Raw genomic sequence first — 16,670 nt, forward strand, 5'->3', positions numbered from 1 at the left:
TCATCAGTATCTCTTTCTCTTCTTTCTGGCATTACATTTCAGCTGATACAGAACCAACTTCTCAGCTTGGGAGTTTTAGTACTTGGACAATTATGACCAGATTTTCTGTCCCTCGTATTGAGCGACAATATAGGGTACTTCAAGCACTCGATCTAACCTCACTTTTTATGTTAAATGTTACAGATTTGTTACTTTGTTACTTACTTTGTTATGAGTTTGATATTATAACAAAATTTGCCTTTGGATTATTATCAATAACATTTAAAGTTCAAAATTTGTTTTTTCAATATTTTCCAAAATAACAGTTATTCAGCTGTTATTAAAACTAACAAAACATGTTATTGAATCGGTCTTTCAGGAACATTTTTTTGTTATGCAGTGTTTATGACAGGCGAGTATATAACATAACATGTTATGTTAATAACACAAAAATACCTGATTTTGTTGCTCAGTTATTTTTCCAAAATAACACATTTTTTGATCCATTTGTTATTCCCTTCTGCTCGGGAGTATCTACCAAGTGAGTAAGACTGATACAGCCTTAGCTCACGAGAATAAACACCAGCACCTGCTCGACCTTCGAGAAGGGACTATCAGTGTAACATACGATGCCGTCTGAAATATTGGGTTTCTTATTGATGTTTAGACTACTGTGATAATTTGAGAATCCACTAAATCATCATTTCACAGCGATATTTCACACTAATCAAACTGATTTTGTTTACATGTTGTGCATCCGACGCCCCTGTGATGAACTCAACGGAACTTATGTATGCCAGCCGCTGCGCAGTCGTGTGCGAAATTGGACTGTGATGATAATGAATTTCTTCCGAGTCTAAATGGGTGCAAATGTCGCAATACTTCTTTCCAGATATCCCGGGAAGGGAATTTCGTGGAAAATGTCCTATACAGAAAATTACAAGCAATTGTAAGATCACTTGGAGCAAGGACAACGTTGTCCCAATTCACCAAAAGTGAAAACAACGAGGTGTGTGTTGAACTGCGGCACAGGAGTTTCCTCTAGTAAACCGAGTACCCATAGACGGTAAGTTCAAGAAAGTGCTTCTTGTTTGAGATGAATGTGTAGTGGGGCAACCTCAAAGAGAACTTCGAGCGCTGCCGTAGGAGTTGATGAGAACGCTTCAGACATCGCCATTAGGCACATCCTAATGGTCTAATTTTGATTGAACCGTTCTCACTTCGCCCTTTTGCCACCACACAAGACATCCATAAGCCAATATTGAACGGAAAACAGTTGTGTAAATCCATTTGATATACTTGGATTTAAGACCCCAAGTTGTACCAAAGGTTCGCCGGCATTGCCCGAAGGCCATACAAGCTTTCTTGATTCTGAACTCAACATGAGGTGTCCAGGAAAGCTTGGAATCAAGAATGACTCCAACGTACTTTACCTGTTCAGTCACATTGATTTCAGAATCAAAGAGACGTAAAGGTTGTACACCATTACGGTTTCTCTTTTCCGTGAAAAGAACCATAGATGTTTTACTCGGATTTACCGAAAGGCTATGTTGGCGACACCAACCCTTAACTACCTGAAGAGCGTTTTGCATTAGGTCGAAAAGGGTGCTGATGCACATACCGACTAACAATGTTAGGTAGTTGTCAGCAAAACCATAAGTAGGAAAACCGCTATTATTGAGTTGCCTCAATAGCGTATCTGCTACGAGATTCCACAAAAGTGGTGATAAGACTCCCCTTTGGGGGCATCCACAGAACAAATCAGCAAAATTTTGCTGAATTTCAGCAAAATGTTTACTGAAACTTTCAGCTCGGCAAAATTCAGCAAAATTTTGCTGAAATCCTCAACCGATTTTTGGTGTGCACGTTGTCAAAGGCACCCTCGATATCTAAGAAAACACCCAAGCAGGATTTTGAGCGAATGACTTCTCGATGTCGAGCCGTACTCAACAGCCGGAGTACGATTTTCACGAAAACCGATCTATTTGTGTATTTTACGGACAACGTGGATATTATCGCCAGAGCATACAGAACTATGGCAGAGCTGTGATCTACAGCCTCCTAAAACGCGAACCATAAAAAGTTGAACTGGTGGTGAACGCGTCAAAAACATAGTACATTCTGGTCGGCGGATACATTTAGGAAGTTATGTAACTATAGACGGGTATACCTTCTAAAATGTAACCAAATTCGGAAGGGAACGATGGGCAGTGCCTCATATATAACGAACTGGACAGATGACTGAACATGGACGTAAAAGATTGTTGTGAGAATGCTGGACAACAACCCTTCAAGCCGGAGCCCGCGGCGCAGTGGTCACACGTTGACTTCATAAGTGGATGGTCATGGGTTTGATCTTAGCCCCGACACTTTTTCGTTAGTTGCTATTCCCCCCCAGAGCGGCTGACATTCGACCCTCTTCCAGGCTTATGCTCTAAGGGACCCGGAAACTTCGATATCGACTAACGGCAACTCATAAAGGATCCCCAATCAGTCTGAAAAAGGAGCAAACGACAAAGATTAACATCATTTTACCTTACCAAGGACAAAGTAGAAAAGTGGCAGCAGTACAAAGGCATACAGTTCGATATATTAGATAGGATACATTTAGGCGCTATACAAAGTGTAAGTGAAGCTGCCAATTGGAATCGCTCATGTAGTGCCCTGGTGGAAAAAAAGAGCTGTAAGTTAGGTAACGGGCTGTCCATGAATCACGTGGTCATTTTTCTGCAATTTCCGAAACCCACTCCCCCTGCCGTGGTTTTTTGTTCATATAAATTGCTTTTTTTTAATTTGTATGGACCATGGTCTTTGCCCTTAAACCACAATGACCACATGATTCATGGACGGCCGCTTAACCCTTTGGAAACGGATGGGTCATATGTGCCCAGTCGAGAAATCATCACAAAGCCTCGGAGCCTCATAGCCGTGCGGTTAGGGTCACCAAGCTTCTAATCGCACCATGCTGTGGGGTGAGGGTTCGATTCCCACTCGGGGCGATAAAACTTTTCGTGAGAATAGTTTATTCTTTGTATCCACTGGTGCATGCTCCGTCTTCTTCTTAGCGTAACGTCCTCATTGGAACAAAGTCCGCTTCTCAGCTTAGTGTTCTATGAGCACTTCCACAGTTATTAACTGAGAGCTTCCTCTGCCAATGACCATTTTGCATGCGTATATCGTGTGGCAGGCACGAAGATACTCTATGCCCAAGGAAGTCAAGGAAATTTCCTTTACGAAAAGATCCTGGACCGACCGAGAATCGAACCCGTCACCCTTAGCATGGTCATGCTGAATACCCGTGCGTTTACCGCCTCGGCTATAAGGGCCCTGCTATATGGATGCATGCTCCGTGTGTCCCTCGTCTAATGTTAAGTTTCATTCAGTCTGTACGTACAGCCTTTGGCTGAAGACGGTGTCCGCGTCTGAGTTGAGAGCATGGACCTGGTGGAGTTCAGTCGAATGAGTTGCGCGTATTTTTTTTCGCAAGTGTGTAAGTATTAGTGAATTTTCAACGTTACATTTTTAACCCTCGAGCGATCGCGCTGTTGTATTTTGTACAAAACGTTGAAGAAATCTCGCTTTTTGTACTCAGCAATAGCGTGGTGCTGACGCAGGTAGTCAACCCTGAAACGAGACCAGTCAATAGGTAGCTCGATATGGGGCCAAAACGGACCAGCTGCTGATTGGTTGATTTCATGCTATTAGAAAAAAGCAAAAACCATCCGATCGTTCCCGACCGCGTGTAGACAGTGTTGTCAAAAGCGATTGAAAATACGGTCCGCATACATTTTCATTATGTTAAAAGTGCATTATAATAATGAAAAAGAATTATTTTTTTCATTCGTAATAAAGCCGTTACAAATATTTATTTCTCTTTTTGTCCCACCACTCTTTGACTGGTCGAGGGGGGGGGATAAAAATAATAAAACATTTAATTTGGAAAATATTAAAAACTCGTCGGATTTGTTAAAGAATTTTGAGCAAGACCCAAAATTTTGATAAATATTTTTTTATCTGCCCCCTCAAAATGCAAAATCCAGCCAAAAATTTTTGAAGGGGGGGGGGGAGACAAAAAGTCAAAATAAAATTTGTATCAGCCTAATTAATTAAATGTATTGAAAATTACGGAGATTGTTTCAACTGCTCGGGGGGTTGCTTTATCAATTCAATCCTACTCAAAATGAAAGATTGAAGCGCGGTTTGTTTTGTTCACTATTTTTTGTATTTTTTGTTAGAAATGAGCACTTATAATAACACCAAAAGAAGGCAATGAATCGGTGCCTTCTCGCTTTTTTCGACGATTAATTTGGGAGTGGTCCTATTTTGAACAATTTGACCTTGTTTGTTTTGTAGCTGATGCTACACAAAATATTTAGCTTAAATCAAAACCAAAGACGTTTCTTCTCGTCAAAATGTAAGCCTAATCTTTCACCAGGAAGCAGAGTTACAGCATCTCAAAGGTGACTATTTTGTATGAAAATCTTGATACGTGATCAATTTTGAAGAAAATCTAGCTTTAGCGTTAAGGTATTTCTTCCAAAGAATTATGTTTACTAATATCATTTAGAACTAATCCTTCATTAGTTTTGATTTACGAACACGCTATGCATAATCAATTATGGAAGTTTCCTTCATTTGCCCGTCCCCCTAAACTCATGACAAAATTTATGGGCACTTCTCATTCATGTTTCATCCGTAAAAAACTTGAATCTTGAAGCAACATAAAATGTTTGGCAACACTAGCCCGAACTACGATCGGAGCGAAACGTAAATAAACAACAAACATTTTGGAAGAAAAGAAGATCAATAAGAAGCCAGTTGTCCGGTCTCGTCTCAGGTCAACCGTGCGAGTTACGGAAGGTTAAGTACACCTTTGGTGATAGTTTTGCATTGTAAACAAATGTCTACATCCATATCATTGTTCTCGCCGGAATCGATACATCTCCGTAATTCTTCATTACACCAACGAACCTAACCTCAAAATGACTGACAATTCTCACGTCATTTTGACAGAAGAACATGAGCATGAAAAGGACGGCAACAATATCGATAAAGTAGAATATATGATCCGTCTTTTTCGTGCATGTGTGTGGTCTGTCAAAATGACCTGTGAATTGTCAAACATTTCCATGGCTAGCTTTGTTGGTGTAATGAAGAATGGGAAATATTTTGGCGTATTTTTGTGATGTGTTATCCTAATTGTGAGTTTTCTTTTTCTTTATAGCTCTACGTCCTCACTGGGACTTGGCCTACCTCGCTTCAACCTAGTGTACTTCGAGCACTTACACAGTTATTAATTGAAGGGCTTTCTTTAACTGCCATTGCATGAATTTGTATATAGTGAGGCAAGTACAATGATACACCATGCCCAGGAAGTCGAGAGTTTTTTTCCCGACTGGAACGGGAATCGAACCCGCCGTCTCCGGATTGGCGATCCATAGGCTGCCTTAACCGCTAGGCTAACTGGAGACCCAATTTCCATCAGCTTAATCTATTTAAAAGTCTGGTTGGCGGTTATCAGAAAAGTCGTTGCATCATTCACCGTCATCTGAGCAATAAAACCCGATAATTTCGAGTCCCTTGACAACGGCCACTTCTGTTCGCATTACTCCAAAAAAGTTAATTCAGTTGGATCTGCTACCGCACACGATCGATCGCGTGCACCACGGCGATCACTTCTGATTCTGGTTCTTGGTCCGGTTGCTGGTAAAGCCATCCACCTTACTAGGTGTACTCGATGATAGGCTGACCTTAGGGCACCGAATCGAAAGTGTCTCAAAATGTCGCAACCTTGGTGGATCGACATGGTTCCACGACAACAACCATCCACTCCGCTGTTGTTGTTGCTGCAGACCGACGACCGACCGGGGCGACGTCAAAGGGTTTATAGCGTGATGATAAATGTTGACTTTGACTACACCCGCCCGGAGGCTCACAGAAGTGGTTCGATCGCTGACTAATATCATCCGGTGTGCGCGGTTGATCTGAATGGAACCGGCGAACCAGTTTGTTGTTAATTATTTTATTTTCCCAAGGCAAGCCCGAACACAGATCGTAATCAGTTCGAACTGTTGTCGCTGGGCACAGAAGTGAGATCCGGTGATTTGTCACAGAGATGGAATTTGATGATTGATTAGGTTTTGAGTTGTTTGAAAACCAATAAGAAATATGAAAAGGCATATTGACGTTATTCTTACGGTGGAAATCACTGATTTAGAATTCGGCTTCCACGAGTGGTTGGTGATAGCCATAGGAAAGTTAGAAATTGACTTCTTAGAACTTTACTTAAAAAGTAAGAATAAAAAATGAAAGAATAGTCAAGATTTACGGACCAATGATGATCAAATAAAGAATAATATTTTTACCCATGTATGCAAGGATGTTAAATACTGTGCACACGCAAAAACTCAAAATGGCGAGCTTTCCACCTTCCAAAGTAACTACAATCAAACTATTTTCTCACGATCTATTTTGTTCCACGAGGGGACACTATTTGTAGGGTATCAGCTTCCACATCGCATTTATTATTCAGTTTACTTCAGCTTTAGTTTAATGAAAAGAAACCCCGCTCCTCTCCACAGTCACCATCCACCACTCAGAAAATGTGTTTTTTTTTGCGCTCCAACAAATGAATTCGATTAACTAAAGCACTATGTCGTCATCATCCGTCGTCGCCGTCGTCGTCCTCGTGGACACTTTTACCTTATATTTTATGAACATACAGGGGATAGACAAAATGATCGGGACAGGCAAAATTTTCACTTTTCAAAAAAATGTTCAACTAGCTGTCCCTTTCCGAAAAGTGCATAAATTATTCTCAAATTTTTACTGTAAGCTTATCAACTAGTAGTATATCAGTGGTCAAAATTTGGTAAAGATCGGGCCATTCTCCACGAAGTTATAAAGATTCTTGGAAAAGGTAAAATTATTCGATAGCTAACTTTGTGCTGTTATATCTCCGGATTCAATGAACCGAATGCAATGAAATTTTGACCATTTATGACTTATATAATGAGCTATAAAAAACCGTTGGCTTAACTTAAAATTTTTAACACGGAAGAAAATTATAACGATTGGATTACTTTTCTAATAAAACATCAAATTATCCAAAACTTCAACATCGTTTCAATATTCTAAATGCAAATTATAGTTCATTTAATTTCCCTCTTATTGACTCATATGTAAATGTGTTTTGAAGGAAAGTAACAACATAGCCTCCAATGAATTGAAAAAGTAATAAAATACATACTAAAAATAGACCAATTTGCTAAAAAGTCGTGAAAAAAATAAAATCGCTATAACTTTTTCTCTTGTTAAAAATTTTAAGTCAAGTTAAATGTTTTCCAGAGTTAATTATATAAGTCGTGAATGGTCAAAATTTCATTGCAATCGGTTCATTAAATCCGGAGATATAACAGCTCAAAGTTGGCTATCGGATAATTTTATCTTTTTCAAGAATCTTTATAACTTCGTGGAGCATGGCCCTATCTTTTCCAAATTTGGACCACTGATGGACAACTAGTTGATGAACTTACAGTAAAAATTTGAGAATATTCGATGCACTTTTCGAAAAGTTACCGCTAGTTGAACATTTTTTGAAAAGTGAAAATTTTACTTGTCCCGATCATTTTGTCTATCCCCTGTAGTTGCCTGACAAAAGCTCTCCTCTCAACGCCGCACCGTACCTCTAAGGTACACCTTGATGCCCATTGGGCATCGCCTCTCGTACCTACTCGGACTACTGTGCTGGCTGTGACACTTCTGCTTTCGAACGTATTTACCCTAAATAGCTACCACACCACGGCGCGACGGCGAGAAGCACGATTTTCAACGGCAGCTCAACTGGACCCAAAGTGTTGATTAGGCCGCCGTGCCACTAGAACTGCGCGCACACGGGCAGTGATCTGCCGGGGTCGTGTGCAAAACCGTCAACCACTCCCCCTGTTGTCGTCGTCGTCGCAAACATCCGTTCGCGTCAGTGCGGTGGTGAAGGTATTGGAAGCAGGCTACTTACTTACTTAAAAAAGCCAAGAAGCCTAAAGGTTTCAATGTTCTTGCTAGGTTGCGATCTTGGTTGGGCTGACCTGAAGTAATGCTGATGACGACAACCGACGACGACGGTGCGTGTGCTCTAAATTACGCTAAATAATAGCTGCGGACTTGTGGCGGATTTGGCTATAGTATCTGTGATCTTGACTGGCTGTGACTTAGATGAGATTATTGAGAGTTTGGGTTGCAGCATGCTACAGACCATGCTCCAACCCAAACACTCAATAACCCCATCTAAGTCATCATATCACTATTTAAACCTGTTTTGAAGTTAAACTTGTTGGAAAAAACTTCGAGTCAACCGGGTTTGCTATGTATTCTAAGAACTCAATGGAGTGTATTTCTTCAGATCTATACAAGATAAGTGGCGAATTAATGATTCGCGGTTATGGAATTCACACCTGTTAATATAAGGGCCTCGAAATCCAGTGGTGATCAGATTTTATCAATTATTTTTTTCACCCATTTTGTGATTCCTGTTTAAACATTTCATATTTGTTTTAATATTTGAAAATGTTTTTTTTTTCTTTTATGTGTTCTTTGAGAGATATTCCCGGAAAATCTTTATATTTACAGCAAAGATGTTCAAGGTGTTTGACGTTTACGTGTTCTGATAAGTAAGACATCTTGTCAGCAGGTAGCGCTTCTTTCCAGAAATGCCAACAGGGATTCCTCTTAGAATTGCTCTAGAAATTAGTGTCAAGATTTTTGCAGAAACTTTTGCTCAAGAGATTTCTTGTGGGATATTTTAAGTAATTCCAGCTAGGACTCTTATATTAATTTTATAGATATTTTTAGAGTATTAATCCATTTCAGAATTTTCTCATAAATTCATCAATGATTTCTTCAGGAATTCCTATACAAATTCCTACAGGATTCCACCAGGAATTCAGAAAAGAGTTCATTCAGGGATTCCTCTATGAATTTCACCAAGGATTATGTAGGTATCCTATCAATTCCTTTATGGATTTCCCCAGAGATGTCCCGAGGGATTTATCTGGGATTTCTTTCAGATTTGCTCCAGCCAGGATTTCCTCTAGAGACACCTCAAGAAGTTCTTCCAGGATGTGTTTCAAGAATTATTTCGTAGATTTCTTCAGGTATCCCCAAGAGCTTTCACCAAGGATTCTCTTGTACTGGTACGCCCCCAAGAAAATGACTTCAATGTTGCACTTAATCACGAATTATTCCGGGAAACCCTCGCATGCATTATTATTTCACGAAAATTTCCTGTAATTATCGCAGAAGTGATGTTCTTGCAGGAATTCCTTTTCAAAGTTCAACAAAATTTTACTCAAAATTCCTTTAAAAAAAATCACCACGATAACTTCCAGGGATGCTGCCAGAAATTCCTTTGAGAATTCCTTATATTTTTTCTCTGGATTTTTTACAGAAAGTAGATTTATGCAGGATTTCAGCAAGAATCCTCCAGGGATACTTTTAGAATACATTCCTGTCCATGTATTTTTTTCTGAAAATATTCTACAGGTATCCTCGAGAGATTCTTTCGAGAATTCCTCTTGAAATATGAAATTTTTCAGGAGTTTCTCAAAAAATTCTCAAAAAATTTATCTTAAAACTGATCTACGGATTTCCTCAGAAATTCCTTCTGGGATTCCTTAAGGCATTCTATAGCCAACTCCCTCAAGGACCGCTACATAATTTCATGCATGTATTCCCTCATGTATTTCTTCAAATATTTCTGAAGAGATACCTCCAGAAATATTGTAAAAATTGTCTCCAGGAGGTTTTCTATGGAATTTCTCCAAAAAATCTTTTAAATATTTCCTAAAAAGTGTTCTAGATATTTCTCCAGACGTTTTTCCAGAAATTCCGCCAAACGTTTCTATTTATTCCAAAGATGCAATTCCAGGATTTTTTTCGCAGAGATTTGGAGATTCATTCAAAGGGAATTTCCCTTAAGAAACTCAGAAAATTTTCTAAAAACTTTTTCAAAAATGTTTGCTTTGATTTCTTCGAAGTTTCTTTAGGTTTTACTCCATTTATTCATGGATTTTCTCAGACATTTATTTAGAAATTCATTTAAAAATACCTCATAAGAAGTTCCTGCAAGATTTTTTAAACAGTTCTTCCAAATATTCCTCCAAGAATTGCTTAGGATTTATTGAAGTTCCACTCGGATTTGTTTTTCATCAATTCCTGCAGAAATTATTCCAGAACCTATTCCTCAGCTTATTCAAGGTATATTTCAATATTTTTTTCTATGAATACCTTCAGAGGATTCATCAGTTCTTCCAGGTTTTTTTTGCATTTCTTTTGTTGATCTGTAAACATTTTTTTTTTGTTTGTACAGGTATCCTTCAGAAATTCCTACAGGTAATAAATAGTTCAGGGATTTTCTGTACAAAAGTATAGTATTAAAATTCATCTGAGAATTCCATCAGAAGTATCTCTAGAAGTTCTTCCAAGAAATACTTCAAAAAATCCTGCACCCTAATTTCTGCAGCGTTTTTTGAACACATTTTTAAATTTTTTTTAGATTTCTCAAGGAATACCTCCACAAAACTCTCAATCATTCGAAAAAAAGACATAAAAAGAAGGAAATTTATGATCTGCTTGCAAGAATAGATCTTGCTCCTGGAAATTTGAGGAGGGGCTAATGGGGTTTCCAAAAAGTTATCAGAGAGCCCAAGAAAAGGGGATCCAAAAGGCTTAAGGGGCGTTTCAGGGGGTTCATTCATGGGATTTATGGAGTCTTTCAAGGGCGTTCTGTCAGATTTTGTTGTCGTTTTTCAGGACATTTCAAAAGTATTGAGAGGGTTTCAGGAACGTTGAAAGGGGCTTTAAGGGGCGTTTCAAGGCATTTCAGAGCCAGTTCAGGAGATATCAGGAACATTTTAAGGGAGTTCCTTGATGTTTTATTGGCATTTCAGGGGCGTTTCAAAGGATTTCTAGAGCCTATTGAAGGCGTCCAAAGTAGTTTCAGAGGCACTTCAAATTGATTATGATGATTTTAAGGGCGTTTTAATGGGGTTACGGAGATTTCAGGAGCGTTTCGAGGCATTTTAGGTCAGGTTCGTATCAGGGGGTTTCAAGAACACCTTCAAATCAAAGGGCATTTCAGGGGCGTTTCCCGAATCCCCATGAAACCCCCTCGAACCCTATCCAACGCAACGGAGAGGCTCCGAAACCCCAAAAAACGCCTCCGCAATGCCACTGAAACTAGCCTAAAATGCTCTGGGATTTCCTGAAATGCCTCCGAAACCCCCTTTGGGACCCACTCGGACCTCACGTAACGCACGTGAGACCTTCGGAAACCTCCGAAAACGTACCTGCAAAGCCCGTCGAAAATCCTCTGAAATTCTCTGCAATGCTTTCGAAAACCCCCGAACACCCCCTAAGATCTCCTGGTACCCCGCTGAAACCTCTTGGAATCCCACACCCACACCCCACAGTGTTCGAAATCGATGATTTTGCGATCAAAATTAAATATCTTTTTTTTTGTTAGATTTAGAGGTTCGGTGTGTTCTATAAAGTATTTCAGCATGTTAAAAGGTGTCTTTTGATAAAATGTCATTGATGATTAGTCCCCCTAGAAGTAAGATAAAAACTTTATTTTACAAAAAAAAAATAGAGGTTAAATTTTTTAGCAAATTATGAGCCCATAATAAGAGAAAATATTTCGTAGAACATCTCAAAGCTCCACCTCTTACGGTTTTCGAGATATGGTGTGTTTTGTGTGAATTACCCCTAAAACTAGTTTTTTCAGCGTAACTTCAACATATAAATTCCTATAGTTTAGTGATCTTCTACAAACTTGTTCGGGACATCAAAATACACATCTCTTTCGAAGATGTGAAGTCAGTATATCTCAATACAAAATTTATCATATTTTTTGGTCAAATTTCATCTTAAGTAACTATAAATAAATGCCGCAGTCGGCTCAGTCGGCAGTACAAAGATTAGACTTTTTACTATCACTTGAGGGTGGAAACCTTCGTGGGTAATAGCGGGTAAGTTGATTTTAACCCGTTAGACCCCAGGTAAAAAATAAAACTTCAATGAATCGCCAACAACCCATTTCTCAACAGAATTTAACCAAATTTTGAACACAAGCTCGCATAACACTTTAGTTTTGGAAATATACGGGATCAACATTTTCTTGCACGTCTGGACGGAGTAAGGCCGGTGGGCTCACTGGGTCAAGTCGGGAAAAAATGGCCAAGTACGATTTGCACCTTCATAACTTTCTTCTTAACGAAGTATTTCAATGGGAGTTTGCACATTCCGTTGCTTAATGATAGTTAATGTTGCAACAGGATCGAATTTGAGATTTTTCTATAGCTTTCTTTTGCGTTCTTGAGATATTCAACATTTCTGAACCATCCAAGTCTACATTTGCGTTTGTTATTTTCAAATGAAATTAAACACGAGATATTATTCCCTTATTGACCCCATAGGTAATCGGAGACATCAATAGAACATGTGTTGTCCTTGTAGTACTGTTAATATTTCCTGAATATCTCGAACTAAGTGTCCAAATTCGTCCTTTCATAACATGAACACTCAAAATAATCACCATGTATAATGTTTGTGATGTCAACGAACTGTAGAAATTTTGGACAATCTGATTGAAGTCATGCCTTGACTACAGAGAACCGTAGATGGACTACAATTAGACCTATTTGCATGCGGAAAACAACGATTAGCTCCAGAAACCAATACTACATCGAACAGGAGTAAGTAAAAGCTTCGACTAGATTCTTGAGTACCCGGGATGGCCTGGCTGAAATCAGGCCTTGAGTACATTGAGCTGTAGATAAACTGTAATCACATGTTTTACCTTTGTGGAACCTCTGTGCACTACATAAACTCATATGCTATCATGTGTCAATAAAAAGGTCTCGCACAATTATTCCTAGGAAAATGTGATGACCTAAGCGAAGTCATGCCTTGACGTCAGAGAAGCATAGATCAGGGATGCCATGTATACAGATTTATCTGTACTATACAGATTTTTGTGCTTCCATACCGATTTCGTTATGCATGAAAAATAAAAAAAATAAAAAATATGAGACGCACGCAGTATTTTTTGTGTCACCCAGCGTGGAACATGATGCTAATGTTCAGACTTATTTTATTTGTAGCATTTCCATCGTGGGTGCGATACGAAATATAAAATATCGCATTTGTAGGGGTTTATTCCAAGTTACTCGTTGCATGTCACCTCACGTGGGAGGCGCGATGCATTTGTACAGGGTGCGGCAGGAAAAAATGCGAAAAGTTCAAGGCACTATTACACGCTAAATATGGGATATATATGACTATTTTTTCATGACAGTGTATCAGTCAATGTCTATATTCTAGCACTGAAAAATAAAAATGAACATATTTGATGTTTAACATGTGATAATGTAGGCCTAATAAGCGGATATCAATAAACTGCGCGCCCAATGGTCATTAAACAAAATGACTATAACAGTATCAAAATTATCACAAATTTGATGAACAACCAGACCACACTGATCCAGAGCCATGTAGTTTCACATACCAGATGAAATAAGTATATATATTTGATGATATTGTAGAGAAAATCAAAAATTTTGTTTTATCAGATGCGAAATTTAGCGACCTGTGCGATTTTCTGCGGTTTGAAAATTCTGGTTGTCTTCATCTTCAGGCGCCGCCCTGTAAAGGTTAGTGACCAAAATGGGAAATTTTTTAATTAACTTTTCAGAAAACTAGCATATTATAGATCATGGAACGTTGAAACATAGATTGGTTAATGTCAAATGGACGAAAATGAGGTTTGAAGTTGAAAAACACTTTCGCATTTTTTCCTGCCGCATACTGTAGTGTTCCGCTTTTTTTGATAAATACAAATGTTCTGACTCATAACATAGTTGTCAATCAGATGTAGTTTTTTTTTCGTTCTTTGACTGCTTGAGCTGTCATGCTGACATGTATGTACCCAAGCAACACACATGGTTACAAAACAGTCACGGCAGCGCATGCAAGGGTTGCACAGAAGTCACTGTGACTTACTGCGTATCCCTTACATGTGCTGCCGTGAAAGTTTCGTAAACATGTGTGTTGCTTGGGTATTAATAAGCGGCCGCTTCTTCCGCTGTCTTCACGGGGCTGCTACAGTAATTTTGTTGCCGCTTATCGTACGCAACCAGAGCTCACCAATACTAACATTCGCTCAATACAGCAGCGGGAGCAAATGAAGAAAAACGCACCTTGGCAAAGAAAGTTTGAGAAAAGAAGTGTTGTGTGACTTTTTACAAAAAAATAAATAGTATACCATAGGAAAATACCGCCACTCTAAAATTCACAATTATTAATTTATTCCGCTTATTCATATTCAACACGTTCATGAAATCTAATCTGAAATATAGGTTTTGACCCGATACCCCTCGTAAAAAGGTAAACATTCCACTTTCACGATTGTTTTGGTGAACATTTTGACTGGATTATAAATTTATGCTTAATGTAAGAAGACATAATCAAACCTGTCAAACTTCATAGAGAAAAAATAGGATGCCGTTCCCTTGGCTGTCTTCTGTCGTTTCATTCGGGACTTAATGCTTTAAATTTATAAAGCCTCGATCTAGTAGTAGTTTTGTGATTTTGACTCATACGAAATTATTTTTGTGCAACTTTAAAAAATAATTGATAAACTGAAAATAAAATCTTCGCGAAACGGCTAAGCAGTTTTGAAGGGATTAAAACTTTTTAAATCATCCCGACGTTTCGATCTATTTCGGTTCATTTTCAAGGGTTCTATTTCTTAGTGCTTCCTTGTTAAGATTAGTGTTACAGTTAAAAACTTCCCAAGCGAATTGAAACGTCGGTAAAGTTTCAAGCAACTCGATTTTAATTACCTTTAAGACTGCTAAATCTCTAAAGTTTTGTATGTATACCATCACAGTCTGATTTCGATTTGTAGAACAAAGTGTAATTCTAGAAGGCAATTTTCATACAATGTTTGAAGTAGTTCCTCAGAAAACTAGGATAGGAACTACTGACGGAGTTACTGCAGCAACACTCAGAAGAAGACATTTTTCAAGGGTATAAGGTATCTTATACCCTCTTCTTACTTTCTTATCACTTCCTCTTTAGACGTCCAAGGTCTACGCTTCATACAAATTTCAAAATTTTTGTATGAACAAAGGTCTACGAGGGGGGAGGGGGAGGGGTCTGAGATGACCAAATTTTGGTCTACGTGGTTTATGAATGGTCCCTTATGGGTTGCCGTTAGCCGACGTCCAAGTATCCGGGTTCATTTGAGCCATGGGCTCAGAAGAGGGTCAGTGTCAGCTGCTCTCAGGGGGAAAGAGCAACTGACGAAAGTGCCGGGGCTGGGATCGAACCCATGACCATCTGCTTATGAAGCAAACGTGCATAGTTTTTTTCAATATCCCTAGAAATGTTGACAACAATATTAGTCAAATTTCCGGTGGAGGCCCTAAATGTGTCCATGAATTAATACAAGAACCATTATATGTAACAGTAATAAACACAATTCATGAAAAATATGTGAAAGGGAACGGAACCTTTGGAAGAAATTCGCATACGAATGTTTTTAAAGATTACTGGAAAACAATCTTTGTAGAAATTAAAGATAGTTCACATGACCATGCCTTTTTGAATTTTCAGGGTAGCCTCTAAATGAGATGAACAAGCTTAGGGCCAAACATCTTGTGAATACATATAACAATAAATAAATCAGCTTACATTGGAAGCATGAAAAACATGGTAGGTGGCATTGTAGAGGGGGAAACTAGACTTTTGAAATGTATCGAAAAATCCACTTCCTGAAAAAGATTTGAAAAACCTTTTTTCCAGGTTAATTGCTTCACCGCTTTCAAAGCGCACATACCTACTAGGGCTGGTTTCGATCAATCGTTCCAATTAGGTTCCATGTCGATTCACTAGCAATACGGTTCACATAACTGCATCTCACGTAACATTCAAACAGCAAAGTGACAAACCACGCTCTCTGAAGTTATCCCATCCAAACAATAACATCGTCGCATCTCCTCAACTACCTAATCCAAAACCAGATCTTCAACAATGGATCGTACAATTTCTCCTGACGGGCGGGCAGGTGCTCATACTCATCCATGACCACGATCCATTGAATAAAGTAGGTATAGTCTCATTTCACACTGCACCAACTGGTGATGATGATGATGATACCGGGTCCGCGTCACATACACGGCCAGAAAATTCACTCATTTTGGAGCTAAAGTGGGACAACTCAAAATTGAGTAAATTTTATTTCCAGCGATAGCGCCGGCCCAAGTGCGAAAATCTCATCAGTTTAAGTTGTATAATATTCTTGCTGATGTGAAGAATATTATACGGTTTAAACTGTTTTGATTCTTGCACTTGGGCCAGCGCTATCGATGGAAATGCAATTTACTCATTTTTTGAGCTGTTCCAGTTTAGCTCCGTTTTGTGTGAATCTTACTCATTTTAGAGTAACTTTTTCTTAGCGTGTACCTGCAAGAAAAGAAGAGTGGAAAGATACCTAATTAGTGTATAATTAAGCGCGTTACGTTGAGTCAGTCAGTCAGGCAGTAGTGTGTGAACTAGAAAAATCAATAACACCACCGGCTGAAATACGCCTCAAACTAAAAGAAGCGTACGGTGAAGAGCCGCACCTCGTTGTT

At 38.9% G+C, this 16,670-nt stretch overlaps 1 protein-coding gene across 3 annotated transcripts in view; it reads right to left on the minus strand.

The window, feature by feature from the left end:
- Positions 1-16,670, minus strand: part of LOC109410204 (angiopoietin-2) — an 842,481-nt gene that overhangs the window by 600,877 nt on the left and 224,934 nt on the right. The gene's annotated exons all lie outside the window — the stretch shown is intronic.

This window comes from Aedes albopictus, chromosome 2 (assembly GCF_035046485.1).
Source record: "Aedes albopictus strain Foshan chromosome 2, AalbF5, whole genome shotgun sequence".
Lineage (NCBI taxonomy): Eukaryota > Metazoa > Arthropoda > Insecta > Diptera > Culicidae > Aedes > Aedes albopictus.